The sequence below is a fragment of the Bos taurus genome, chromosome 8 (assembly GCF_002263795.3).
Source record: "Bos taurus isolate L1 Dominette 01449 registration number 42190680 breed Hereford chromosome 8, ARS-UCD2.0, whole genome shotgun sequence".
In the NCBI taxonomy this organism is placed as follows: domain Eukaryota; kingdom Metazoa; phylum Chordata; class Mammalia; order Artiodactyla; family Bovidae; genus Bos; species Bos taurus.
Genome location: NC_037335.1, coordinates 26,091,039 through 26,105,305, shown reverse-complemented (window position 1 = coordinate 26,105,305; position 14,267 = coordinate 26,091,039). Strand labels below are relative to the sequence as shown.

The 14,267-nt window shown below is 40.0% G+C and overlaps 1 protein-coding gene across 2 annotated transcripts in view; it reads left to right on the top strand.

The window, feature by feature from the left end:
- The window catches only part of ADAMTSL1 (ADAMTS like 1), a 1,134,169-nt gene that overhangs the window by 356,077 nt on the left and 763,825 nt on the right, over positions 1-14,267 (top strand). The window lies entirely within an intron of this gene.

The following is a 14,267-nucleotide window of genomic DNA, read 5'->3' as shown; positions in this document are numbered from 1 at the left end:
GCTGCTAAGTCCTCGTTTCTTCTGATTCCCTTAGTAGGGGAGTCATTATTCAAGTACTTAATATTAAGGAGTGGGTGACCCATGAGCTTAATCATTTCAAATTGTTGGCTTAACACAAATGACATCTCTGCTTCTTCATAATGTCTAAGCTAAGAATACATGGAAGGCTAGTAACCAGTTAGTCCTTTTAAAATAAAGTGTTGATTTCTCAGTCATGTCCAACTCTTTGTGACCCCATGGACTGTAGCCCACCAGGCTCCTCTGTCCATGGAATTCTCCAGGCAAGAATACTGGAGTAGGTAGCCATTCCATTCTCCAGGGGATCTTCCTGATCCAGGGATTGAAACCAGGTCTCCTGCATTGAAGATGGATTCTTTACCATCTTAGCCATCTAGGAAACCCTTTAAAATAAAAGTACCTATAAATGATAAGGATTAAATTAAATAATTCATACAAATACTCAGTGCTGTATATGCCATTATAGTAAGCACTTGATACGTTTTGTTGTTGTTGTTCAGCGGCTCAGTTATGTCTGATTCTTTGAGACCCCACGGACTGTGGCATGCCAAGCTTCCCTGTTCTTCACTATCTCCTAGAGTTTGCTCAGACTCATATCCATTGAGTCGGTGATGCCATCCAACCATCTCATCATCTGTTGTCCCCTTCTCCTCCTGCCTTCAATCTTTCCCAGTATTAGGCAGAGTCTTTTCCAGTGAGTCAGTTTTTTGCATCAGGTGGCCAAAGTATTGGAGCTTTAGCTTCAGCATTAGTCCTTCCAATGAATATTCAAAGCTGATTTCCTTTAGGATTGACTGGTTTGATCAATTTGCTGTCCAAAGGACTCTCAAGACTCTTCCCCAGCACCACAGTTCAAAGGCATCAATTTTCCCACACTCACCCTTTTTTTTTTTTTTTTTTTTTATTGTCCTGCTCTCACACCCATACATGACTACTGGAAAAACCATAGCTTTGACTCTACGGACCTTTGTTGGCAAAGTAATGTCTTTGTTTTTTAATATGCTGCTTAGGTTTATCATAATAGCTTTTCTTCTGAAGAGCAAGAGTCTTATAATTTCATTTTGATACAAGTTAGCTGTTGTTATTTGTATTATGTTATTTTTGGAGTGGGGGGGTTATTTAGCTACTAATGTCTATCAAGAATAAATTATATATTCAGCACACTTGAGTCCACCAGTTCTTGACTGTAAAGTGGTTCTACCCTCCGTTAGCCTGTGTCTAATCCTTTCTGTGGTTGGAACAGACAGCGTTCAAGTGCCCAGGTGGTGACATCTCTCTTGCCGTCCTTCTGTATAACCTTGTCTTTGATGGTAAGGATCAAGCCTGCCTTTGGAAAGGTATCCTGTGTGCCAGGCTATGTGCTAGATACTTTCAGTCTTATGGTTTCATTTCATCCCATCATCCTGACCACCTGAAAATCAGGCCCTCATACCTTCATTTTAGGGATGAGGAACTAGAGACAAGGGACTGGGTGACATGCTAGTGAGTGGCAGGAGTGGAAATAACCTTAAGTTGTTTGTCTGATTCCAAGTTTCATGCTATGTCTTAGGATATGGTTGGAAGTTTAAAAAATGGTTCCGAAAAATTAATGGTGCATTCACAAGGAGGAATTGCTTTTAGTGGTGTTTTCTTTGGCCTTACAATCTCAAAAGAGCTGGTACTTGTTGATCTTTGTTTGATAGTTAAATCCATCACTGGAAGACAATTTATGTACAAGCAAATGCCATGAGCCACAAGCCTTATTTGTAATGGGCATCAGGCATTAGCTTCACACTTGAAAACTTGTTTATTTCAATGCCATTTTAAGTTATTTCTATTTTCTTTGCTCAAATGGAAATCATGTGTTCATTCAGTAAGATGTTTAATAAATTGTTTATTAGGTATCTGGGTAAAGTGATTTTCTTCGTATCTTTCTCTCTTTATTCTTGGAAACTATTTTAGCTGATTGACATTGTTCCATGAAAAGTTAAAACCATGTTTTTAAGCCTTAGGAAAAAAAGACTAGTCATATATCACTTTCTATTTTCTATTTAGGACCAATTAAATAGTTTGTATATTTTAGGAAATTGAATGTTGCATTCTCTAGATGGAAGTTTTGTAATAAAACTCAAATCCCAGGATGTTGTCACTTATTCAAAGCATAGAGCTTTAGTTCAGTTATATCTTGCATGAAGTTAGAGTTCTCCAGATTTTATATTCCTTTTTCCACACCCGCTCTCAGGCCACTTTCTCTAAACTAAATCCAGTTGGCTGGGAAGTAGATGAGCTAGTGACGTGTGTAATTTAAGAAATAACATGAGTTCACTTGCATTTTAAGGTGTGTATGTGCATGAGCCTTGTTTTATTCTTTCCTTCTCATAGAAGAAGCATGCCTTTGAGTTAGAGTTCTGGGAAACTAAGCTCAGAGATACCAAAGGAATAGATGAATTCAAGCTCAGTTGTAGAAAGCTAGACATTGAAGCCAACCAAACTGAGTAGCTGGGTCTCCTTAGATTCCTTGATAAAATTTTAGGAAAAGCAACCTAGTAGGGCAGGGATGCAGATATCTGGGAATATGGAAAATAACCTGCATGAGTGATTCAGAGACGCTTTTGCTAAATCTATTTGCAAAAAGATTAGTGTACATTTAGCCTCAGTTTTTTCAATGGTCAAAATCTTTTTAATAATTACTCCCCCTAAAGAGTCTATACATGTCACTGAAATATTGGTTCAGTTCAGTTCATTTCAGTCGCTCAGTCGTGTCTGACTCTTTGCGATCCCATGAATCACAGCAAGCCAGGCCTCCCTGTCCCTCAGCAACTCCCAGAGTTACTCACTCACGTTTATCGAGTCAGTGATGCCATCCAGCCATCTCGTCCTCTGTCGTCCCCTTCTCCTCCTGCCCCCAATCCCTCCCAGCATCAGTCTTTTCCAGTGAGTCCACTCTTCGCATGAGGTAGCCAAAGTACTGGAGTTTCAGCTTTAGCATCATTCCTTCCAAAGAAATCCCAGGGCTGATCTCCTTCAGAATGGACTGGTTGGATCTCCTTGCAGTCTAAGGGACTCTCAAGAGTCTTCTCCAACACCACAGTTCAAAAGCATCAATTCTTCGGCGCTCAGCTTTCTTCACAGTCCAACTCTCACATCCATACATGACCACTGGAAAAATCATAACCTTGACTAGATGGACGATTGTTGGCAAAGTAATGTCTCTGCTTTTCAATATGCTATCTAGATTTGTCATAACTTTCCTTCCAAGGAGTAAGTGTCTTTTAATTGCATGGCTGCAGTCACCATCTGCAGTGATTTTGGAGCCCCCAAAAATAAAGTCTGACACTGTTTCCACTGTTTCCCCATCTATTTTCAATGAAGTGATGGGACCAGATGCCATGATCTTCGTTTTCTGAATGTTGTGCTTTAAGCCAAATTTTTCACTCTCCACTTTCACTTTCATCAAGAGGCTTTTTATTTCCTCTTCACTTTCTGCCATAGGGATGGTGTCATCTGCATTTCTGAGGTTATTGATATTTCTCCCAGCAATCTTGATTCCAGCTTGTGCTTCTTCCAGCCCAGCATTTCTCATGATGTACTCTGTATAGAAGTTAAATAAGCAGGGTGACAATAATCAGCCTTGACGTACTCCTTTTCCTATTTGGAACCAGTCTGTTGTTCCATGTCCAGTTCTAACTGTTGCTTCCTGATCTGCATATAAGTTTCTCAAGAGGCAGGTCAGGAGGTCTGGTATTCCCATCTCTTTCAGAATTTTCCACAGTTTATTGTGATTCACACAGTCAAAGTCTTTGGCACAGTCAATAAACCAGAAATAGATGTTTTTCTGGAACTCTCTTCCTTTTTCCACGACCCAGTGAATGTTGGCAATTTGATCTCTGGTTCCTCTACCTTTTCTAAAACCAGCTTGAACATCTGGAAGTTCATAGTTCACGTACTGCTGAAGCCTGGCTTGGAGAATTTTGAGCATTACTTTACTAGCATGTGAGATGAGTGCAATTGTGTGGGAGTTTGAGCATTCTTTGGCATTGCCTTTCTTTGGGATTGAAATAAAAACTGACCTTTTCCAGTCCTGTGGCCACTGCTGAGTTTTCCAAATTTGCTGGCATATTGAGGTCAGCAGTTTCACAGCATCATCTTTCACGATTTGAAATAGCTCAACTGGAATTCCATCACCTCCACTAGCTTTGTTCGTAGTGATGCTTTCTAAGGACCACTTGACTTCACATTCCAGAATGTCTGGCTCTAGGTGAATGATCACACCATCGTGATTATCTGGGTCGTGAAGATCTTTTTTGTACAGTTCTTCTGTTTTGCCCCCTCTTCTTAATATCTTCTTCTTCTCTAGGTCCATACCATTTCTGTCCTTTATCAAGCCCATCTTTGCATGAAATATTGGTTAGTGTTTATATATGTTACAATAACTGTTACTTTTATCCTGGGAAAGTATCTATCCTGATCAATAATGATCAAAACCCATAAAAGTTATACCAAGGGAAACAAGCTCATAAACCTTTCTTGTTCTGTACTACTATAACATTGAACTTAGTGGTAGCAAACATGGCTTTTGCACACATCACTTGACTTTGAGTCCTCTGCTACAGTGTTGTTCATACAGGCAGCAGACTTCTCATGATTTTGCTTTTCAGGGAAACAATGCAACATACACATAAATGTAAATTAATAGAGTACCACTTCAGAACATGCTTTCTAAATGAATTATCTTTAAGTTGAAAACTTAGCCTAATGCATATTTTTAAAAAATCACATATCTCTTTTTCCTCTTCTTCAGGTGAGCCTAGCAATAGAATAAAAAGGTAAATAAAATAGAAGACTAATAGGATTGAACAGTCATGATGTCATCATCTCTAAATGTACTTTTCTTATTCTCCAGGTGGCCCTCAGAACCACATGAGTTACATGAATTAGAAATGCAATTATGCTACCTTTAATGCTGGAGTCCTAGTCTTCATCTCTGCTGATGTTTTGCAACACTGAGGAATTTAATCAAGCTATAAAATATTCAATCTGGAAAAATTCCTGAGTGTATCCCTCTGAAAATTCATTCATGTTGCTTGATGTACTATAACTTAAGATGACATTTTTTTAAGACAGAAAGCATAGACAGTTTATCAAACAGTGTCTCAGAGTTTGAAGAAAGAAGTTGATTTCCCACAAAGAGTGAAATTTGGTCCAGAAATGAATTCAGCACATTGGCTCTATTAAGGAAATGCTTGGCTGTATCCATTTGGGAATCTCTTTGAGCAATACGTTTGATGATTTAGGCATGAACCTTCCAGTATGTCTACTGTGTCTGATGATGTTATCTCTGATTAGGCAGAGCATGCATCATTATGCTACATTGCTTTCATCATTATTCATTTTTTAGCTGCTTTCATGTATTTTCTTGATATTTCTCATTAATAATCAAAGGCAACTCAGGTTTTGCCACACATTTTTGAAAGGGTCCTCAGAATATTCCTCTTTCTTCACTTTTTCTCTGCCCCCATTTTCCCTACTATGGTGGTAGTGGTTTAGTCGCTAAGTCAATTAAGTGACCCCCATGGACTGTAGCCCACCAGGTTCCTCTGTCCATGGGATTCTCCAGGCAAGAATATTGGAGTGGGTTACCATTTCCTTCTCTAGGGTGCCTACTAAAGACTATACAATATTGTGTCCTTAGAAGGAGCAGTGGACTCAAAAACTTTTGTTTTATTGAGATCAGAGCAGGAATTTAGGGAATAGACTAGGACTTTGACTATGTACAAGCTAAGTAAATAATAGAAAAGCTACCATTATCTCTGGTCATGTTCCTTGGAATCTTGACGACCTAAGGTTGAATACTGGATCTACAACTTACTGCCTTTACGCCTTTGCATATATTATCAGACTTACTGACCTTTAGTTTCTCAATCTGCAAAATAAGCGTAATAATATTCATATCTCTATTTTGCTTGAGAATTTATTATGAAAAATATAGACAAAGCAATTAGTAAACTTGACATGTATATCTTTAACAGAAGGGGGTTTTATCTTTTGTAAAAATCCTACATATTAAATTCATATACTTCCTAAATGGAGTATTTTGTAAGAAAATCACTCAATGTGATTTGCTATTACCATTTTGCTCAGGATTGTGATTGTGGTCATTGTGCCATCTGCAGTGATGGTTATGGTAGATGAGATGAGGTGGTTATAATTAAATAGATAAAATCCATGTGTTTCCAAGACAAACACGAAGTTAGAGAGGAAAAGTATGAATGTAGATTCTGATAACGTTAAAGATTCTATTTCTAACATAAGCTACGTAAACAAGAGAAATTTAATTAAACAAGTTTATTTGGTCTTTAATTTAAAAGGACAAAAAAGATAAAGCTGTTTAAAACTCAAAGAATTGTTTTGAAGAGAATATGTTGCTAATACTTAAAACTAGTGTTTGGGACTTAATATAAAACTCAGCTTATGTCCAAGTTCACTTCTGTCCTCTATTTACAAAGCAAGCATGGTATGGCCTTGTGGGATTCATGGACAGCTTTGGAATCAAAGTCAGACTTGGATATAACCTGATCAGGGAAGAGCAGGGGAGGGTGGCCATCTGACACCTAGAGACCCTCACAGCCCCAGGGCCTTGTGTCCCATAATAATAAAAATAACTACTCCTATTGGGAGGCAGCATCCCTAGTTCCATTCAGGTATCTTTTCAACACTCTAGAAAGAACTCTTGAAATCATTATCTGACAGTCTACTCATTTCTTACATCTATCCATCCATCCACCTGTCAACCCAACCCACTCAACAGAAGACTGAATGCCTGCTCTGTGATAAGCTTTGGAGACGAAAACAGACTTGACCCTGGAGATCCTCCAGGGAGTGGATTCCATCTTTCAGAAGGAAGACTATGCACATATGAATAGGGGGAGAAAATTCTTACCAGTGCAAAGGCAGGGCTGTGTTTGGGATGTGGTAGAGACATAGAAGAGGAGTCATCCATTCTACCAGGAATCAGGAAAGGCTTCATTTAGCTCTTGACAGAGGAGAGTGGGCAGGCAGGTTGGGCATACAGGGAAGCTTGGGAGACAGAATAACATTCCAGTGGGCAAGTGGGCTCAGAGCAGTAGATGAAGTCCAGTGATGGGGCCAACTTGAATAGAACTGGTATACGGTCCTACAAATGATGATCCTTAATATATCCTAATTATCTTGCAAGGTAGAAAAACGTAAAATAATAGAAAATCAAATATGGGGGAAAACACAGACTATCCTCAATGGCAAGTCTGCAGGAAATGAGCTGAGGATCACAGAATCTGAAGTAGTTAATGCAAGTGTGTCTCAGATTTGGTTCAAACTTCACAGACAAACATTGTCAGTGAAAGAATCTGGTCCAAAAGGAGTCTTTGTTCTATATTTGTATGTTAGAAATAGAGTTGAGAAAGAAATAATGCCTCCTCCATGGTTGGCACATTAACAAAAGAAACAGCGGTGTAACTTACTTGAACTATTTCATAGATGTAAGCAGGAGAATCTGAGATACTGTCCTCTTTTTTGATCTGGGCACTAAGTATTATCTCTGATTCTTTTCGTAAGAACCTGTAACAATATTGATAACACTCTTGAGTGTCCGCTGCAGAATAACTTCTCTTTGAATTTTCTCCAGTGTTCCTTAAGCAACCCTATGTGACAGATACAATAGGCATTTGAGAAAATGGAGCAATCTAGTGTCTTCTTTGCTGAGCAAGTAGATATATACAGACATCTACTAGCTTCCCTGCTCACCATCTTACCATACTGCTTCCAGATAGACCTATCTGAACATCTACAGATTCATTTGAACCTCCTATTGTTCAGCATGATGTATTGGGGTTCAACCAGAAATTTACAAGGGAGGAGACTCTGTTGGCTACAGTACAGCAAATGATATCCAAAGTCAGCAATCTGATTGCCCTGAATGATAACTCCAACGTAAGACTTGAGAGGGACTCTCTGTTCAGACTTGTTTGTTTGTTCTAGAATAAGCTTGTGACAACACCTATGTCCATTTTAAGGTACATATATTGTGGCCCTGGTGAGGAGGAATGATTATGATTGGGTTGATATTAGAATTGGGCATTTCAACAGGCAGAGTCCCACAGGCAGAGTTTTACCAAAATTATCTTTTGTAAGTTTCCCACAGACTGAGGAGGGTAGAACCAGACCCACAGTGGAGCCATGAACATGAGTTCGGAGCTGTGGGCACACCGTGCGTCTTCTTGCAGGGTTCCCTTCCAAGGAGGAATCAAGCTCAGTGCTGTCTTAAGGAGATCTGACAGAATTATTGCTTGGGGGCAGCATGTAAACACTGATTTTACTCTTTTAAAACAATTAAAAAGCCATCAAAGGACTTTAAGCATCTGTTATAATTATATATCCTATAATACTCTTAGAAATACAACTACCAGTCTAATTGATTTCAGAACTAAGAAAGGTAAAAATGAAAAAATACAGCGACTTCTTAGGAGATGATTTTTTACAGTTCTCATGATTTGTATTTCCCAAAACAAACATCTTTTATTGTTACTACAATAAATACAATAATGGATTTATGACCCCCCTTTTTGTTTTGAGTTAGCCCCCAAAAAACATTCTACTGTCTCTTATATTTCATTTCTATTACATGATTTACATTTACTAGGCTTAATTCTCATGTCAGCCTTGAGGAGTCGGGCACAGAGAGGTCAGGACACACGGTCAAGGTCCCACAGGGGAAAAAAATCACGCAGGTCTCTGGTTCCAAAGCCTGTGCTTGCCCCATACGCCATGCTCTTCTTCCCTGTGAATGTGTTCACCTCGTGTGGAGCAGGTAAACACTAGCAGTCTCCTCTGAAATCTTAGTCTCACGACATTTGGAATCAAGAGGGTTCTTCACAAAAGCCAAGTTCTCAAATTTTTATATGGAAACTTTCCAACGTTAGTTTTGTGATATCTTGATGTTCACTAGGGATCATGTGTTCATTGCAGAAGTCAAAAATTGGAACCTCTGGCCAAGAAGGTGTTCATTAGAAGCTGATACACCTTTTGTCCTTGACTCCTGTCATCTTCTTTGATTTAAGGCATTTGGCAGTGTACAGTGTATAGTATGTATTTGATTTAGATTCTCAGAATCCTGTAGGTGCTTGATATGGAATCAAGGGAGCTGAGTGTGTTTGCTGCCCATGATCCTGCATTGCCTTCTTTCCTCCTACCTGTTTCTTTCTATCTTTCCTTCTTTCTCAAGTTACTTCTCTTGAAGCTCTTAGTAAAAACAAACAAAAACCCCCTTTTGTTCTCTTTTGGCTTTAAAGTGAAAAGAAAAAAGTGAAGTCGCTCAGTCGTGCCCGATTCTTTGCGACCCCATGGATAGTAGCCTGCACCAAGCTCCTCCATCCATGGGATTTTCAAGGCAAGAGTACTGGAGTGGGTTGCCATTTCCTTCTCCAGGGAATCTTCCCAACCCAGGGATCGAACCCAGTTCTCACATTATAGACAGATGCTTTACTGTCTGAGCCACCAGGGAAGACTTTAACAAGTATGTTATTGTAATTGTTCATTATTATATGTGACCCACTCATCTCCATGCTCCTGAAATACCCTATGCAGATTCCTAGCTCTTTTTTTCACCATATTGTGTCCAGAGTTCAGTGCCTGTTTCCTTATGTTTCTTTATTCTGCCTTATATCCTAGGCTTGTAGGCATTAAAGTATCTGTTTGTCCACTCCATGTTAGGAATATGTATTTCTTAAAACCAGAAGACATATCTACTTATTTTGCATCTTCACTTTTCTTTAGCTAGAACTTGGCTATCTTCAGTGGCACCTTAGAGTTGATCCCTACAATATATAGCAATCTCTTGACATGGATAGAATCTAGATAAATTCTCTAGGGGATTGGCCAGAAAAGGAAGGAAAGTGAAAAAGGAAAGGAAAGAAGAAGGCAAGAGGAAGAGAAGTAAAAGGTTAAAAGGAGGAAAAGCTTCAGTTCAATTCAGTTCAGTTGCTCAGTCGTGTCCGATTCTTTACGACCCCATGGACTGCAGCACACCAGGCCTCCGTGTTCATCACCAACTCCCAGAGTTTACTCAAACTCATGTCCATTGAGTCAGTGATGCCATCCAACCATCTCATCCTCTGTCGTCCCCTTCTCCTCCCACCTTCAATCTTTCCCAGCATCAGGGTCTTTTCAAATGGGTCAGCTCTTCGCATCAGGTGGCCAAAATATTGGACTTTCAGCTTCAACATCAGTCCTTCCAATGAATATTCAGGACTGATCTCCTTTAGGATGGACTGGTTGGATCTTCTTGCAGTCCAAGGGACTCTTAGGAGTCTTCTCCAACACCATAGTTCAAAAGCATCAATTCTTTGGCGCTCAGCTTTCTTTATAGTCCAACTCTCACATCCATACATGACTATTATCCTAATAACTAGTTAGCAATTACTGAGTTCTTATGTTATTTGTCAGACAGGATACTTTATAGTCCGCCACTCATTTAGTGCTCTGAATCACCTTGTGAGATAAACACAGTTTTACAGGTGAAAAAGCTAACTTAAAATCTCCCAGATAGTTAGTGGCCAAATTGAAATTAGGAGTCAAGTCTGCTTCGCTAATTAATAGTTGTTTTTGAATAGTTCAGCATTGCTGTATTCAACAGTAACTAGTGTGTTCCTGGACCCACCTTCCGCCGCATAATCTTAATGTTTCATGCTCCTCCCACAGTAGAGGAGAAGGAGTTAATTCTTCATTGCTAATAGGAAGTTAAAGCATAGTCCAGTACTAGCCATTTTCACACATCTTTATTGTGTGTGTTTCATAGACTAACTTTTTATCTGGTTTCCACTCTTGTTTTTCTTTTCCATCCTTTTAGAAAATTGATATTTGGTCCATATATTTGCATAAGGGGTCTCCAGTCCTTTTGAAACAAGGCAGAGCATAAAACAAAATAGGATCAGTTAGGTTTTGTCATAGGATAATGCATGATAGGGCACATAGATATGGCACAACTGTAGGAAGAACTGTAGGATGTCAGGGGCAGGGCTTTTGGAGTCAGACAGCAGCTGTGAACCAAATGAATGTTGATTTTACAACTTGCCATGTCTTTGGATAAACTGACTCCTTTGAGTTCTGCTTTTTAAATGGAGGTAATGATGCATAGGAGATCCAACCAGTCCATTCTAAAGGAGATCAGTCCTGGGATTTCTTTGGAAGGACTGATGCTGAAGCTGAAACTCCAGTACTTTGGCCACCTCATGCGAAGAGTTGACTCATTGGAAAGACTCTGAGGCTGGGAGGGATTGGGGGCAGGAGGAGAAGGGGACGACAGAGGAGGAGATGGCTGGATGGCATCACTGACTCGATGGACATGAGTTTGAGTGAACTCCGGGAGTTGGTGATGGACAGGGAGGCCTGGCGTGCTGTGATTCATGGGGTCGCAAAGAGTCGGACTCGACTGAGTGACTGAACTGAACTGAACGAAACTGAATGATGCATACTTTGTAAGGAGTACAAAAATGGCTGAAAACACCTACCACATGTTGTACATCTCATAGTTTCTCAGTAAGTGGCAGCTGTTATGTTCAACAAATTAAGATAGAAAAGAGTATGACTTCTTAAAATATACCATATAATTACTACCCCAGGCTGGAAGAAGGCTGTGAGTCCCAAGTGGCAGAGTTCCTCCATGTCTTTGGATAGGACACTATGAAATTGCCCAATAAAAGATAGAAAAGGAAGCTCCCCAACCCCTCGTGGCAGGATTCCTGGAGAGCATGCGGGCATCAGTGCTGGAAGTTCCATCTTCCTGCACCTACAGCCCGTGGATCATCAGATACATGAGTCAGCAGACGTCCAGGTAGTGAACCAGGCGTTTGGCGTCAATATTTTACTTTGGTATGCTGAAATTTAAAGAGTAGTATTTTCTTTACTAGGTGCCAGATACTGTTTTAAGGGATTCATAAATATTTTAATCCTTATGGCAATGTGTAGGGTAGGGGATACTGTTACCTCAAATTTAGAGCTGGTGAAACAGGCACAGAGAAGTTAAGTAACTTGACTAAAAACACATAGCTAATAAGTGGTGGACTTGGGACTTTAATCCATGGAGTATGCATTGCTTTCATTGCAATGGTGAACATGTCATAGTTTTTGTTTTACCTGAATGAATTATGTTTAGAGAGTGAAACATGAAAACTGGAAGCAGAAGACCTTAACTGATACATGACTTTGCCTCTTTTCAGTTCTGTGGCCACAAATCAGACTTCTAACCTTGATTTCTTCATCTGTAAGATGGGGATGATAACAGTGAGTGACTTTATAAAATTGTGAGGAAGATGATTTACTCAGATATGTTGTGTGAATTGTGAAATGCTGTCTAAAGGGAAGCATTACTTATTGCTTGTGGTTTAGGTTTATATTATGCCAGGATGCATGCATGAGTGTCTGCTGCTGCTGCTGCTGTTGCTGCTAAGTCACTTCAGTCATGTCCAACTCTGTGCGACCCCATAGACGGCAGCCCACCAGGCTCCCCCGTCCCTGGGATTCTCAGGCAAGAACACTGGAGTGGGTTGCCATTTCCTTCTCCAATGCAGGAAAGTGAAAAGTGAAAGGGAAGTCGCTCAGTCATGTCCGACCCTTCGTGACCCCATGGACTGCAGCCTACCAGGCTCCTCCATCCATGGGATTTTCCAGGCAAGAGTACTGGAGTGTCTGAGCATGTTGCAAATTCAAATGTGTTGTGTGAACTTGCAGGAACATTGTACAAGTTGCCTTCTTTTGCCTTTTGAAGTGTTATGTTTGCTTACAGTTGGAAAAAAAAAATCTTTGTGAGGAAAGTGAATACAAAATTCATGCCAAACAGACTTGATTGTGATGACTGCAAGAAACCACTTGGGTTTATTATTATGCATTGTATCATTGGTAGAACCTTCTCTATTGTCCTGCTGAATATGGCACATGTATGCATTTTATGTTACTGCTGGAATGTATAGTAAATGCCTTTTTGTTATAGAATCGGTACCTTTTACTCAGAGTTATGTGAACTCTCATTTGAGACCTATTATAAATATTTAGACCATGGAACCAAAACCAAATTCTGCTCAAACTCTCTGTCCAGATTTAATAAATGGAATTTAATTTTATAAAGTTATAGGGAAGCTCTGATTAACTTAATTTTGGAATTGAAATAAACCACTTGAATTCTATTTAAGGATCTTAGCCATTCTAATTAACAGGTTGGTGGTGTTGAAGAAATGCAAGTGTTAGCTTTACTGATGCCATTTTTTTTTTAATTAGTGAAAGATACCCTTGCTCATTTAAACACACTTCTAATTGCTTTTTGCTAGATAATGCTGATAATCAGGGTTTCCCTGATAGCTCAAACGGTAAAGAATCCATCTACAGTGCAGGAGACCGGGGTTCGATTCCTGGATCAATAAGACACCCTGGAGAAGGGAGTAGTTCCCCACTCCAGTATTCTTGCCTGGAGAATCCCATGAACAGAGGAGCCTGGTGGGCTACAGCCCATGGGGTTGCAAAGAATCAGACCAGGCTGAGAGACTGACACAACCAAGATAATACTGACTTCTCTGTAGGAATTCTTCTGAACTCTATCTGAGTGACGTATCATAATGAATAATTAGTTCATTTTGTTAGTAGTTGATTTTGGTGGGACATATCCCTGTTTGCAGATAGACAATGGAAACAAAATAGAACTTTCTTCTGAATCACCTCTGAAGCTGTGTCACGTCCTCTAGACTGTGGACTCTAAACATGGAAAGCCCTGCCAGAATGTGTGGAAAGAACAGGTATCGGTTCCCACATGTTATATTTTATTTAGACTTATGTCTCGAGAATCCCATGGATGCAGGAGCCTGGTAGGGTGCAGTCCGTGGGATCGCTAAGAGTCGGACACGACTGAGCGACTTCACTTTCACTTTTCACTTTAATGCATTGGAGAAGGCAATGGCAACCCACTCCAGTGTTCTTGCCTGGAGAATCCCATGGACGCAGGAGCCTGGTGGGCTGCCGTCTACGGGGTCGCACAGAGTCGGACACGACTGAAGCGACTTAGCAGCTCTGTTTACAACAAACTCTCTCTTGTAAAAGTGCTACATTGCTGTCTCCTGTTAAGCGAGTCAAATGGACCTTCTTTCTGATTGCTTCCTCTCTTCCTTTCATCAGTCTCTTCTCTTAATATAACCACAACTGGGTCACACCAGTCCTCAGCCGTGGCCAAGTATCCTTTCCTGCTAGCCAAG